The sequence below is a fragment of the Hippopotamus amphibius genome, chromosome 2 (assembly GCF_030028045.1).
Source record: "Hippopotamus amphibius kiboko isolate mHipAmp2 chromosome 2, mHipAmp2.hap2, whole genome shotgun sequence".
Classification (NCBI taxonomy): Eukaryota; Metazoa; Chordata; class Mammalia; order Artiodactyla; family Hippopotamidae; genus Hippopotamus; species Hippopotamus amphibius.
This window is the reverse complement of record NC_080187.1, coordinates 29,100,391-29,114,056: the sequence shown is the minus strand read 5'-3', so window position 1 is coordinate 29,114,056 and position 13,666 is coordinate 29,100,391.

The following is a 13,666-nucleotide window of genomic DNA, read 5'->3' as shown; positions in this document are numbered from 1 at the left end:
GAAGTGATGTTTTGGTGTGAGTTTCACATCTATATGCTTTTAGGTTGAACTAGGCACTGTATGGAGTGGGAATAAGCTCTGATAGCAAACTGGCACTCTTTCTGGACAAGCCAGCAGTGTTCTGAGAAAACAGAGCCACTATGATACAAAGGAAAAAATTTCAGAAAGGGGAGATACAGAAGAGGAAGCATCAAATTCTATGGTAAAGTCTTGGCCCAGTTCTCTGATTGACACCTGTGCCATGTATGTACAACTCAGCTAAAGATGAAAAAAAATCCTGAAGTAAGATATGAACTGTTAAAAAAAGACCTAGTTTGCAGTTTGAGTCAAACCAGGTTCATCACAAAACCAACACATTAAAACTAGTCAGAGGAATTTAATGAAATTCAGAGCCTCCACAATATCACATTGTCCAGGATACAACATAAAATCACTCAACACATAAAGAATCAGAAACATGTGACACACTCTCAAGATAAAACGGCAATCAATGGAAACCAACCCTGAGATATCCCAAATATTGAAATTAGCAGAATGGATGATAAAGCCACTAGTATAACTATTTACATAAAGTAAAGGAAAAAACATTCACAAGGAAAGAAAAGATACTAAATCTCAGTGGAGAAATAACTATAAAAAGAACTAAATGGAAGTCTAGAACTGAAGAGTATAATTTCAGAAATTTTATATTCACTGAATGGGTTCAACAGCAGAATGGAGGTGATAAAGAATCCAAGACCTGGAGTAAGGTCCACATCCTGGTGCCATGAATCATTCCTTTTTTCTCTCCTCTTCAATTTACATCTAGTTGGACATCAATAAACAACAAAAGTACCTCCCTACAGCCCACCAAGACACTCAAGAGATCCATCCAACTGTACATGTGACAGTGGATGGATTAAACCTCAGAAGAGACTGTAGAGCCAGAAGATTAGAGCCAGAGTAGTGCCAGAGGAGGCAATAGCAGAGGCGGCAGTGGCTGGAATGGCAATGAGCCAGCACAACCTTTCTGGCAGGGGAAGTGGAAGGTGAGGATGGTGAGTGGGAGACTGCCCTCACCATGCATGCTACAGGTAAAGGAACCCATCCCATCGCTCCTTGAGGAGAAACCACAGTGACTGGAAGAAGGCAGACAAATAGAGCTGAAGGGATGTCTGTCCAGAGATTCTGACAAAAGATCTATCCAGGAACATCTGGGATCTCCCCCACTCAAGGATCCCCCTACTGGACCATAGGTACACCCAAAGCACCAAGTACTAAGAACATACCTCTCCCCCCACCCAATGCTGCCACCACACCCTTTTTTGTTTGTTTTGTTTCTCCAGCAGCATTTTTTATGCACTCAGTCCAATTTCTAATGGCCAGGAAGCTCTGGAATTGAAACCAAAAACTTGTGCTACAGTGCCACCTTTTGAAGACAAAAAAGAAAGGCACCTAATTACCAACTGTTGAACTATTATAATCAGAGTAAATAAAGACTTTTCTAAATAAAAAAGGTGTTTCCTACTTCAAATGCAGGGGCAGGGGAACTTTCATCAAACACTCTGAAAAAATCTTAGTCATTTGGTGTCTCAAAAAAGAAAATGACAATTTTCCAGCAACCAGACCCAAAGATGTGGAATATTGTGATCTATACCTGTTAGAATGGCTATCATCAAGAAGACAATAGACAACAGGTGCTGGTAAGGATGTAGTGGAAAGGGAAACTTATACACTGTTGGTCAAAATATAAATTGGTCCACTATTAAAAACAACACAGAGTTTCCTCAAAAAATTAAAAATAGATCTACCACACAATCCAAACAATTCCACTTCTGGGTATATACCCAAAAGAAATGAAAACAGGATTTTGAAGAGATTTATGCACTCATGTTTATCACAGCATATTCATGATAACCAAAATACAGAAAAAATCCAAATACCCATCAATAGTTAAATGAATAAAAACAGATACGATATATATATACACCATGGAATATGATTCAGCCCTGTGAATGAAGGATATCTTGCCATTTGTGAAGCATGGATGGACCTTGAGCACATTATGCTAAGTAAGATAAGTCAGACAGAGGAAGACAAGCCCTGTGTGATGTCATTTTATGTGTGGAATCTTAAAAAAAATTAAACTTGTGAAAAATAATTGTTATCAGGAGATGGGGGGTGGAGACATAAGATGAATAGTATGAAGAGTAAAAACTTGTAGGGAGTAGTAAATAAGCCATAGGCTCTAATGCTCAGTATAGTAAATATATACAATAATATATTGTATATACTGCAATTATATAATGTGATAAATAGTGCTACAACAACAACCTCATTACAATATATAAACATATCAAAGTAATAGGCTGTATACCTTAAGTTTACACAATGTTACAAGTCGTTTATTCCACTAAAAAGCATTTTAAAATCCAAGATTTAAAGGCTTAAAAAGAAGAATCAAGGATCTGGAGACCAAAGCAAAAGGTGTAACACATACGTAATTGATGTACCAGAAAGAAAGGAAAAGAAGATAACAGCAAAAATCATTGAAATATAAAATAGGCAAAATCCTCAAGAAAATATTTGCTAACGGAATTCAGCAATATGTTAAAAAAAATCCTATACCATTTTCAAGTGGAATTTATTCTAGGATGCAAGCATGGTTCAACATCTCAAAATTAATCAATAATGACATACCACATTAACGAAATGAATGATATATTCATATAACTATCCCAGTAGATGAAGAAAAAGCATTAGACAAAACTCAATATCAATTTATGGTAGAAACTCTCAACAAAGTGTATATAGAGGAAACATACCTCAACACAATAAAGGCCATGTGTAACAAGCCCATAGCTAACACTATATACAATGATGAAAATCTAAAGCTTTTTCATTAAGATCAGGAACAAGACAAAGATATCCACTCTTGACACTTCTACTCAACATAGTCCTGGAAGTCCTAATCAGAGCAACTAGGCAAGAAAAAAAATAAAAGGCATCCAAATTGGAAAGCAGAAGTTAAACTGTCTCCATTTGCAGATGACATATTATACATAGAAAACACTAAGGACTCTACCAAGAAAAAAATGTTAGAATAAACAAATTCAAAAGGTTGAAGAACACAAAATCAACAGTGTGCAAAAATCAATTGTGTTTCTATGCACCAACAATGAAATATATGAAAGAGAAAGTAAGAAAACACTCCCATTTACAACTGCATCAAAAAAATAAAATACCTAGAAATAAATTTAATCAAGGAGGTAAAAGACTGGCAAACTGAAAACTATAAGACATTGATGAAAGAAACTGAAGAAGACACAAACAAATTGAAAGACATTCCAGGCTCATAGTTCGGAAGAATTAATATTGTTAAAATGTTCATACTACGCAAAGCAATCTACAAGATTGAATACAATTCAAACAGATTCCAATGGCATATTTCACAGAAATAGAAAAAAAATTCTAAAATTACATGGAACCACAAAAGACCCCAAATAATCAGAGCAATACTGAGAAAGAAGTTTTTTAAGGCCATTTAAAATAGCACCAAAAATACTAAAGAATAAACTGAATTTATTTAGGAGTAAGACCTCCACTCCAAAACTGCAAAACATTCTGTGAGAATTTAAGAAGACCAAAATAAATGGATAGATATATCATGTTGATGAATTTACATAGCAGTTAATTAATTCTCCCCAAATTTATCTTTAGAATCGACAGAATCCCAATCATAACCCAGCAGCTTTTTCTGCAGAAATATATAAGCATATCCTATATTTTACATGAAAAATTTGACTTTTCCACAAACATCTTTACGAGATTATATTATGTACTGTTCTATTTGTTTTGACCAAAAGATAATTTTGGAGGGATGTAGCACAGAAGGAAAAGGTCTAAACACAACAATGCATGTCTTAAGAAAATATACCTATTTCATTAGCATCTCACTAAGAAAGAACCCCTAATGACCTATATGGGAAAATAATCTAAAAAAGAGTGGATATATGTATATGTAGAACTGATTCGCTTTGCTGTACAGCAGAAAGTAACACATTATAAATCAACTGTATTCCAATACAATTTTTTTAAAAAAGAAAGGAAAGAAAAGACAAAAGAAAAGAAAAGAAGCCCTTAGAATCCACCAACTTCCCAGATGGGTAGAAACTGAGAAACAGTATTTCTGAGCAACTCTACTCTGTGACAAGGGTTAGTTATCAGTTATCATCCAAACTAGAGTACTTGTGGGACTGAAACAAGATATTTTTAACAATTATCCTGGGACAACCAGCATAAACTTGGATCACTGCAAGCAAATCATATTACATGGTCATCCACAGATTATACCATCAAAACAATTTAAAATAATGTTTTTATCCTGGTGTTAGTGCATACTTCATTGACCAAAGGCCAGTTATAGCCCCTTTAGCTCAGGCCATTGCCCCTTGATATCGTTGAGGTCTGTTTCAAAAGACTAAAGAGCCTGTCTTTATCATGTGTATCCACCAAGAAATCTAAAACACAAGAGCTGATATCCAGTTTTTGTTTGTTTGTTTGTTTATCAATTCACATCTGTTGATAAATGATGCATTTTCATTCCACACAGATAGAATCTTGTTAGGCAAGACACTGGAGACCAATTAAAAAAAGAAATCTGACAATCTAGAAATCTTTGTCTTCATTTGAAACTACTATACTTTTTCTCTAATAAGGGCAGAAATATGTGTGGATCTATAAAAATAATCTATGTCATTTGTGAGCACATTAGATATGTTCTTTTGTATGACAAAATAAAAAGGCTATTCATTCTCTATTGGTCCATATCCATTAACCTGGCTTAAGTTTCTTAAACTCAGGAAGAGCATAGCTGTAAGTAAAATTGGGAAGAAGAATCCTCCTTTGAACTTAATACCCTCATAAGGAGCTTTTTTCCAAAGAGTATAACAGGAAAACCAGAGCAGTGTGTCTCTCTTCTAAGAGTGTCAAGCAGGAGCGAAGCAGGACTCTAAGAGATCCAACTACGTGGGAGTATAAAGAAGTCTTAATTCGGAATTCACAAAATCTTTATATTGGGTATATCTTGTTAGCCCTTCTAATCATTTATTCATAGTTAAAATACATCCCCTCTACCCTCAGTAAATAAAGCACCTAAGCCTTCTTCTGATTCCTGTCATCCTTTCAACATGCCTCATGGATCAAGTGCCTACCTTCCTTTGAAATGTTGTTCTAGTATGTTCATCCCCTGGGATGTCTGTCCTCTACTTTACACTTAGAGAATATTGTATATCCTTAAAACCCAGGTAAGATGTTTATGATTTACTCACAGAAGATATTTTTCCGTGATTTTACTGTTTTTAGTTTTATAATAGGTTTTATCACAAGGCATAACTGCTGTATTACCTCCTTTTCTGCCATTGGATGGAACACTAATCAAGAGCAAGATGCAAAGCCTATTTGTCTTTTTATTTTTCCATTCCTTAGTAAAATGTATTGACTTTCCACACCCTGGGGTTTTGGGTCTTTGAGTGAAAAAATATGCCTTGAACATCACTGTTGAATGCTTTTTTCAGATCTTTATTGGAATATAATAGCTTTACAATGTTGTGTTAGTTTCTGCTGTACAACAAAGCGAATCAGCTGTATGTGTGTGTGTATATATATATATACCCCCATATCCCCTCCCTCTTGCGCCTTCCTCCCACCCTTCCTATCCCACCCCTCTAGGTTCTCTAGGTCGTCACAAAGTATTGAGTTGATCTCCCTGTGCTATGCAGCAGCTTCCCACTAGCCATCCATTTTACATTTGGTAGTGTGTATATATGTCAATGCTACTCTATCACTTCATTCCAGCTTCCCCCCACACCCCGTGTCCTCAAATCCATTCTCTAAATCTGTCTTTATTCTTGCCCTTGCCACTAGGTTTATCAGTACCGTTTTTTTAGATTCCGTGTATATGCATTAGCATACGGTATTTGTTTTTCTCTTTATGACTTACTTCACTCTGTATGACAGTCTCTAAGTCCATCAACTCACTACAAATAACTCAATTTTGTTTGTTTTTATGGCTGAGTAATATTCTATTGTATATATGTGTCATATCTTCTTTACCCTTTCATCTGTCCATAGGCATTTAGGTTGCTTCCATGTCCTGGCTATTGTAAACAGTGCTGCAAGGAACTTTGTGGTACGTGTATCTCTTTGAATTATAGTTTTCTTAATGGTATATGCTCAGTAGTGGGATTGCTGGGTCATTTGATAATTCTATTGTTAGTTTCTTAAGGAACCTCCATACTATTCTCCATAGTGGCAGTATCAATTTACATTCCCATCAACAGTGTAGAAGGGTTTCCTTTTTTCCATACCCTCTCCAGCATTTATTGTATCTAGATTTTTTGATAATGGCCATTCTGACTGGTGTGAGGTGATACCTCATTGTGGTTTTGATTTGCATTTCTCTAATGATTAGTGAATGTTTTTCTTCTTCACAGAAGTATCATAAACTCTTCCAAGTAGTACGTAAAATCAAATTACATCTGGAAGTAAGCAAAAATTCATTTCTTCTGTTTAGTAGGAGTGAATCTCTCCTTTTCTCAGCAGAAATATTTTTTGTCTGTGCCTTTATTTTCAATTATTTCATCTTTTCATTCACCTTAGCATGATAAATGCATCTCTCCTCTGGTATATTCTATATTCAGTTCAATTAGCCAGTTTCAACAGATCAATCAACTACACAACAAGTATCCTGTTTAGTGGGCTCTTTTAACAGACCTAAAAGCATTTATAGAAACTATGGTATATTACTAGGCTATAATGAAACACACAATATATAAAAGATCTAGTCCCACTCAGGGAGGATCAACATGGTGGAGAGGGAGGATGTGGATCTCACCTCCCCACACAAACACATCAAAAATACTTATATATGTGGAATAATTCTCACAGAAAACCAACTGGAAACTGGCAGGAGATCTCTTATACAATCAAAGCTATAAGAAAGATCCCCACATAACCATGTAGGATGTGCTGGCTTGCTAGCAATCTGGGTGGAGAGAGACCATTGCTGACAGGTGCCATATCACTGCATTTCCCAGCCTGAAACACAGGTCAGGCAGGGCTGCTGGTAAACGTGGTGTGTAAGCACTGAATTTTGAGTGGACCAGACCTGGGAGAGGACTCAGTCTAACTGCAAGGAGGCAGCCTGGAGGGTCTGAGGGATGGTCTGCATTGAACCTCAGAACCCATTTTCAGTGTACACATAGCAAGGGCAGGGCCATGGGTGGGTCTGGCAGAAGAGGACTTTGTTGGTGCTCACATCAGAGGATGTCTCAAAATCTGTTGGACAGCCCCTGGGGAGGAGTACACAATAGCTCATTTCCTGACAGAAACACTCTAGTTCCACCCCCACCACATTCAGCTTGGAGCCAGACCTGAGGCAGACAGGTTCTGGGAGACCACTGCCACAGAGAGAGCCCAGCCCCCAGGTGACAGCACAACCATCTTGATTCCTACAGCCATAGCACTCCACCCCTGAAACACCTAGCACTAGGTCAGGGACAAACTCAAGGGAGAAAGAGACATGACCTTAGGCTGCTTCTAGACACCTGCACCAGCATTGCATAGTTTCACTGTGACCACACGGTCTGCACTTGCTTCAGTGATCACCTCCTTTGGGACAGAGCACACACTTAAGGGCAACAGTGCCTTATAGAATCAGACCCTCAGGGCTTCTATTCCAACAAGTGGGGAGCAGACTCTTCCTCCAACAGGGCTATGACAGCCATTAAAGCAAAGAGGAGGCCCCGCCTAACATCCAGTGCAGGCTCCAGACAACACAATACCAATCATACCCCCTCTATCAAGGGAATAACATCCAGTACATTCTAAGAAAAGACATGGCTGACATGCATACCAAAAAGAGCCTTTGCATCAAAAACTCTGGCCTCACATAGTCTACACAGGGATGCTCCCACATAAAAACATCCTTTGTACTTTAATGTTTCTCCTAAATTCATAGAGATAGAGATAAGTAAAATGAAAAAGCAGAGGAACTACTCCCAATTCAAAGAACAAGAGAAATCCCTTGAAAGAACACATAATGAAACAGACTTCAGCACTCTACTAGACTCTGAGTTCAAAAAAAGTTAAAAAAAATGCTAAAGAAATTCAGAAAGATTATCAATAGAAATTCAAATCGACACATGGAGGCTAAACAATATGCTACTAAATAACCAAGGGATCACTGAACAAATCTAAGGAAATAAAAAATACCTAGAAACAAATGACAACAAAACAGACAACCCAAAACCTATGGGATGCAGCAAAAGCAGTTTGAAGAGGGAAGTTTATAGCAATACAATATTACCTCAAGAAACTGTGATTAAAAATCTTCCATCAGGAAAAAATATTTGCAAACGAATCAACAGACAAAGGATTAATCTCCAAAATATATAAACAATTCATCCAGCTCAATATCAAAAAAATAAACAACCTAATCAAAAAATGGGCAGAATACCTAAATAGGCATTTCTCCAAAGAAGACATATGGATTGCCAAGAAGCACATGAAAAGATGCTCCACATGACTAATTATTAGAGAAATGCAAATCAAAACTACAATGAGGTATCACCTCACACTGGTTAGAATGGGCATCATAAGAAAAATCTACAAACAGTAAATGCTGGAGAGGGTGTGGAGAAAAAGGAATGCTCTTGCATTGCTGGTGGGAATGTAAATTAATACAGCCACTATGGAAAACAGTATGGAGGTTCCTTGCAAAACTAAAAATAGAACTACCATATGACCCAGCAATCCCACTGCTGGGCATATACCCAGAGAAAACCATAATTCAAAAAGACACATGTACTCCAATGTTCATTGCAGCACTATTTACAGTAGCCAGGACATGGAAGCAACCTAAATGTCCATCAACAAATGAATAGATAAAGAAGATGTGGTACATACATACAATGGAATATTACTCAGCTGTATAAAGCAAGGAAACTGAGACATTTTTAGAGACATGGATGGACCTAGAGACTGTCATACAGAGTGAAGTGAGTCAGAAAGAGAAAAACAAATATTGTATATTAACACATATATGTGGACTATAGAAAAATGGAACAAATCAACCAGTTTACAAGGCAGAAATAGAGACACAGATGTAGAGAACAAACATATGGACACCAAGTGGGGAAAGTGGGGAGGGTTGGGGGGGAACGAATTGGGAGACTGGGATACCAAATTGTACACTCTAAATATATGCAGTTTACTGTAAAAAATAAAAAAATAAAAAGTTAAAAAAAAATCTTCCATCAAACAAAAGTCCAGGACCAGATGGCTTCACAGGCAAATTCTATCAAACATTTAGAGAAGAGCTAACAGCTATCCTTTTCAAACTCTTACAAAAAATTGAAGACAGAGGAACACACCTAAACTCATTCTATGAGGCCACCATCACCCTGATACCAAAACCAAGACAAAGATATCACACACAAACAAAAATTAGTGGCCAATATCACTGATAAACATAGATGCAAAAATCCTCAACAAAATACTAGCAAACTGAATTCAACAACACATTAAAAGGATCATACACCATGAGCAAGTGGGATTTATAGCAGGATGCAAGAATTCTTTAATATATGCAAATTGATCAATGTGATATACCATATTAACAAACTGAAGGATAAAAACCATATGATAATCTCAATAAGGGCAGAAAAAGCTTTTGACAAAATTCAACACACATTTATGATAAAAAGATCTCCAGAAATCATACAGGGAACCTACCTCAACATAATAAAGGACACGGAGTAGACAGATGGCAGCAGAGTAGAATGATGTGGAGTTCGTCTCTCCACACATGCATCAGGAATACATCAATAGATGCAACAATTCTCACAGAAAACTGGTTGAACGCTAGCAGAAGACCTTGGACACCAGAAAGGACTATAAAGATCTCTGCATAACTGTGTAGGACAAAGAAAAGAAAGGAGAAAGAGAAGGAGGAAAAAAAGGGACAGGACCTGCACCTCAGAGTGGGGGAGCTGAAGCAGAGGAGAGATTCCTGAATTTGGGGAAACCTCCCTTATATAATGGGGAAAGCCCCTCTCCAACAAGGAATTCAATAGGGACAGAAGGGAGGCATTTGGGGCTATCCAAAGAGAGTGAAGCAGTCAATCTGTGGAAGACAGGAAACAGTGAGAAACACACAGGCAATCTGTACCTGCATGCCCTGGACTGAGACTTGTTCACAGGAGCTCAGGGGGGCTCAGAGTTGGAGCATGGGGACCAGAGAATAGGCCCAGGGTGAGAATTGCTGTTGGCTGCAGGGAGATGGACAAAGGGGACAGGAGGGAAGAAATCCCCAGCAGGGAATGCCTACCGGGGAAGACTGGGCTGCCATGGAAGCAGGGTGCTACTGCTGAGTCACATACAGGGGAAGGAGCCACTATTATAGCCTCTCTCTCAGCACCCATGATGAACAATAAAGGAGGCCCCCTTAGGTCTGGCTGTTGAACGCAAGTCGACAAGTAATAGAAAAAGCCCCCTCAAGGGCTGGCCCTAGCGTGCCTGCTGCCAAGTGCCAAGCAGTTTGTCCAGGGCAGGCCATCACTAGGGCCATTCCTCTTACATCTGTGCCTCCTGGCTTCCCTGTGCAATTGGTGCCACTGCCAGGGCTCGCATAATCCAAGCAGGGAGCTGATGCTGAGTCTCAGGTAGGGAGAGGAGCCACTATTGTAGCCTCTCTCTCCCCACACGTTGGCACCTGCACCCAAAAAATAAAGGAAGCCCTCTCCAGGACTGGCTGTTGGTCACAATCACAGAGTAATACAAAAAGCCCCCTGAAGGCTGGCTTTCATGCACCTTATGTCAGGCGCCAGTAAAGACTCTCACTAGGGCCAGATTTCCTAAATGTGTGGCTGCCAGCTTCCCAGCACATTTGGTGCTACTGCCAGGGCTCCTGCAATGCAAGCAGGGAGCTACTGCTGAGTCACACACAGGGAGAGAAGCCACTATAGTAGCTTTTCTCTCCCCACATGCCAGTGCCTGCAGATGAACAATAAAAGAAGCCCTCACTGAGGCAGACCCAAGAGTTCCAAGGCAGCCTCAGGACCAGACTCCTGTGGTTGGACCACACACAGCGGTGGGAAAAAAACCAAACCTGAATGCCAGGGACAGGGGGACTAAGGAAGAGGACTGAAAATCTTTCAACCAGCTGTACAAACTGCAGATTAAATCCCCATGATCAGCTATGTAGACCATGTGTCTTTGGAATATCTGAATAGATAATGAATGTTTCCACAAATTAAAAAGGTCTAGCTCTGGCAGCTGTGGACTTTGGGAGCAAGCACATGCAGGAATTGGGCCAGATCAGAGCCTAAGTAGACCCCAAAGGGCCCACAGCAGGTCCAGAGTCAAACCCAGAGGCAGAGGAGGGCCTCTTGGGGAGGCAAAGGTAGCCTGCACCTGAAGGCATGTACAAGGACACTTACAGCTGAGACCACAAGGAAACAGAATTATTATTATTAATTCCATTGTTTTGATTCATTCTGTTGTTAGTTCTGGCTTTTTTTTCTTTTCATTGCTATTTTATTCTTATGGGATCTTTGTGTGCTATAACATGTTTTATTCTATTTTTTACTATTATTTTTATCTTATATATATATATATTTCTTGTTGGCTTTTCTGTTGTGTAGTGTTCACTTCCCCTATCTTTTTTCTACTGTCTCTTGAATACATTTTTATTTTTTTCTTTTTATATTTCCATTTATACTTTGCTTTTTCTGATGTTCTGTGATTTATTCTTTTTTATTTTTATTTTATTTTATCTTATTTTATTTTTAATCATTATTGTCAGTCTGTTCTGTTTCCTTCCTTTATTCTTCAGTTGACATCGTGCTTTGGTTTTTCTTTTTAGGTTTTGTCTTTATCTTAGTTTTAATTGATTGTTTCATTTCGTTTTGGGGTTCTTCAGTCTATCTAGTTGTTCTCTTGCACTTTGTTATAATTGGTCCTTGTTTCTATTTTTGTTGGTTTGATTTGGTTTTCACCATTCTCTGGAGTTTGTTTCTTTTCATTTAATTATTTTTTAAATTTTTTATTCATTTTTCTTTTTATTTTCTCTTCCTTTCAAAATATTTTTAATATATTTCCATTTCTACATTGTTCTTCTGTGGTTCTGGCTTCTTTTCCCTTTCTCTCTCTTTTTTTATCATTCTTAGTTTGTTTTGTATCTTTGCATCAGTCTGTAGCTGGCACTTTGCTTTGGTTTGTTTTTTTGGTTCTAGTTTTTGTTGGTTTTCTTTTTAATTGCCTGATTTCATCCTGGAGTTCTTTTGTCTAGTTGTTCTAGTTCTTTACGTTTTATTGGGTTCTGTTTTTCTCTCTCATGCATGTATGTGTTTCCTTGTTTCAGTATTTGTTTGTTTGATTTAACTTTTTACCATTAGTCTGGGGCTTGGTAAGTCTTTTTTAATTCCCTTTATTGCTGGGATGAGCAACCTGCAGGGTCTTGATTCCTTGACCAGAAATTGGGCCTGTGGCTCTGGAATGGGAGCACCAAGTTCACAATGCTGGACCACTAGAGAATCCCCAGTCACAGATAATATTAATTGCAAAGAGCTCTCATCAGAGTCTAAGACCCAGATCTTCCCAACTGCCTGCAGCTGCCAGTACTGGATGCCTCACACCAAACAACAAAAAGACAGGAAAACGAAACCACCCATCACCATACAGACTACCTAAAGTCATAATAAGTTCACAGGTACCCCAAAACACACCACTTGACATAGCCCTGCTCATCAAAGGGAAGAGACTCAGATCCACCCACCAGAACGCAGGCACCAGTTTGTCCCATCAGGAACACAACTCAAGACACTTGACCAACCCCCCCCAAAGTGGGCAGAGAAAAGAAGAATTATGATCTGGCAGCCTAGGGAAAGGAGACTTCAAATACTTTAAATTAGACAAAATGAGAAGATACAGAAATATCTTGCAGGCAAAGAAGCAAGATAAAAACCCACAAGACCAAATAAATGAAAAAGAAATAGGCAAATTGCCTGAAAAAGAATTCAGAGGAATGATAGTACAGATGATCCAAAATCTCAAAAACAAAACAGAGACTATACAGGAAACATTTAACAAAGACCTAGAAGAACTAAAGAGAACACAAACTGTAATGAACAACACAACAACTGAAATTAAAAATACTCTAGATGGAATCAATAGGAGAATAACTGAGATGGAAGAACAAGTAAGTGAGCTGGAAGATAGAATGGTAGAAATAACTCCCACAGAGCAAAATAGAGAAAAATAATAAAAAGAATGGAATACAGTCTCAGAGACCTTGGAGACAACATTAAGTGCACCAACATTCGAATTATAGGCATCCCAGAAAAAGATGAAAAAAGAAAGTGTCTGAGAAAATATTTAAACAGATTGTGGTTGAAAACTTCTCCAACATGGGAAAGGAAATAGTCAATCAAGTCCAAGAAGCACAGAGAGTCCCACACAGAATAAACCCAAAGAGAAACATGTCAAGACACATATTAACCAAACTAACAAAAATTAAACACAAAGAAAAAATATTAAAAGCAGCAAGAGAAAAGCAACAAATAACGTAGAAGTGAATCCCCGTAAGGTTAACAGTTGATCTTTCTGCAGAAATTCTGCAGGCCAG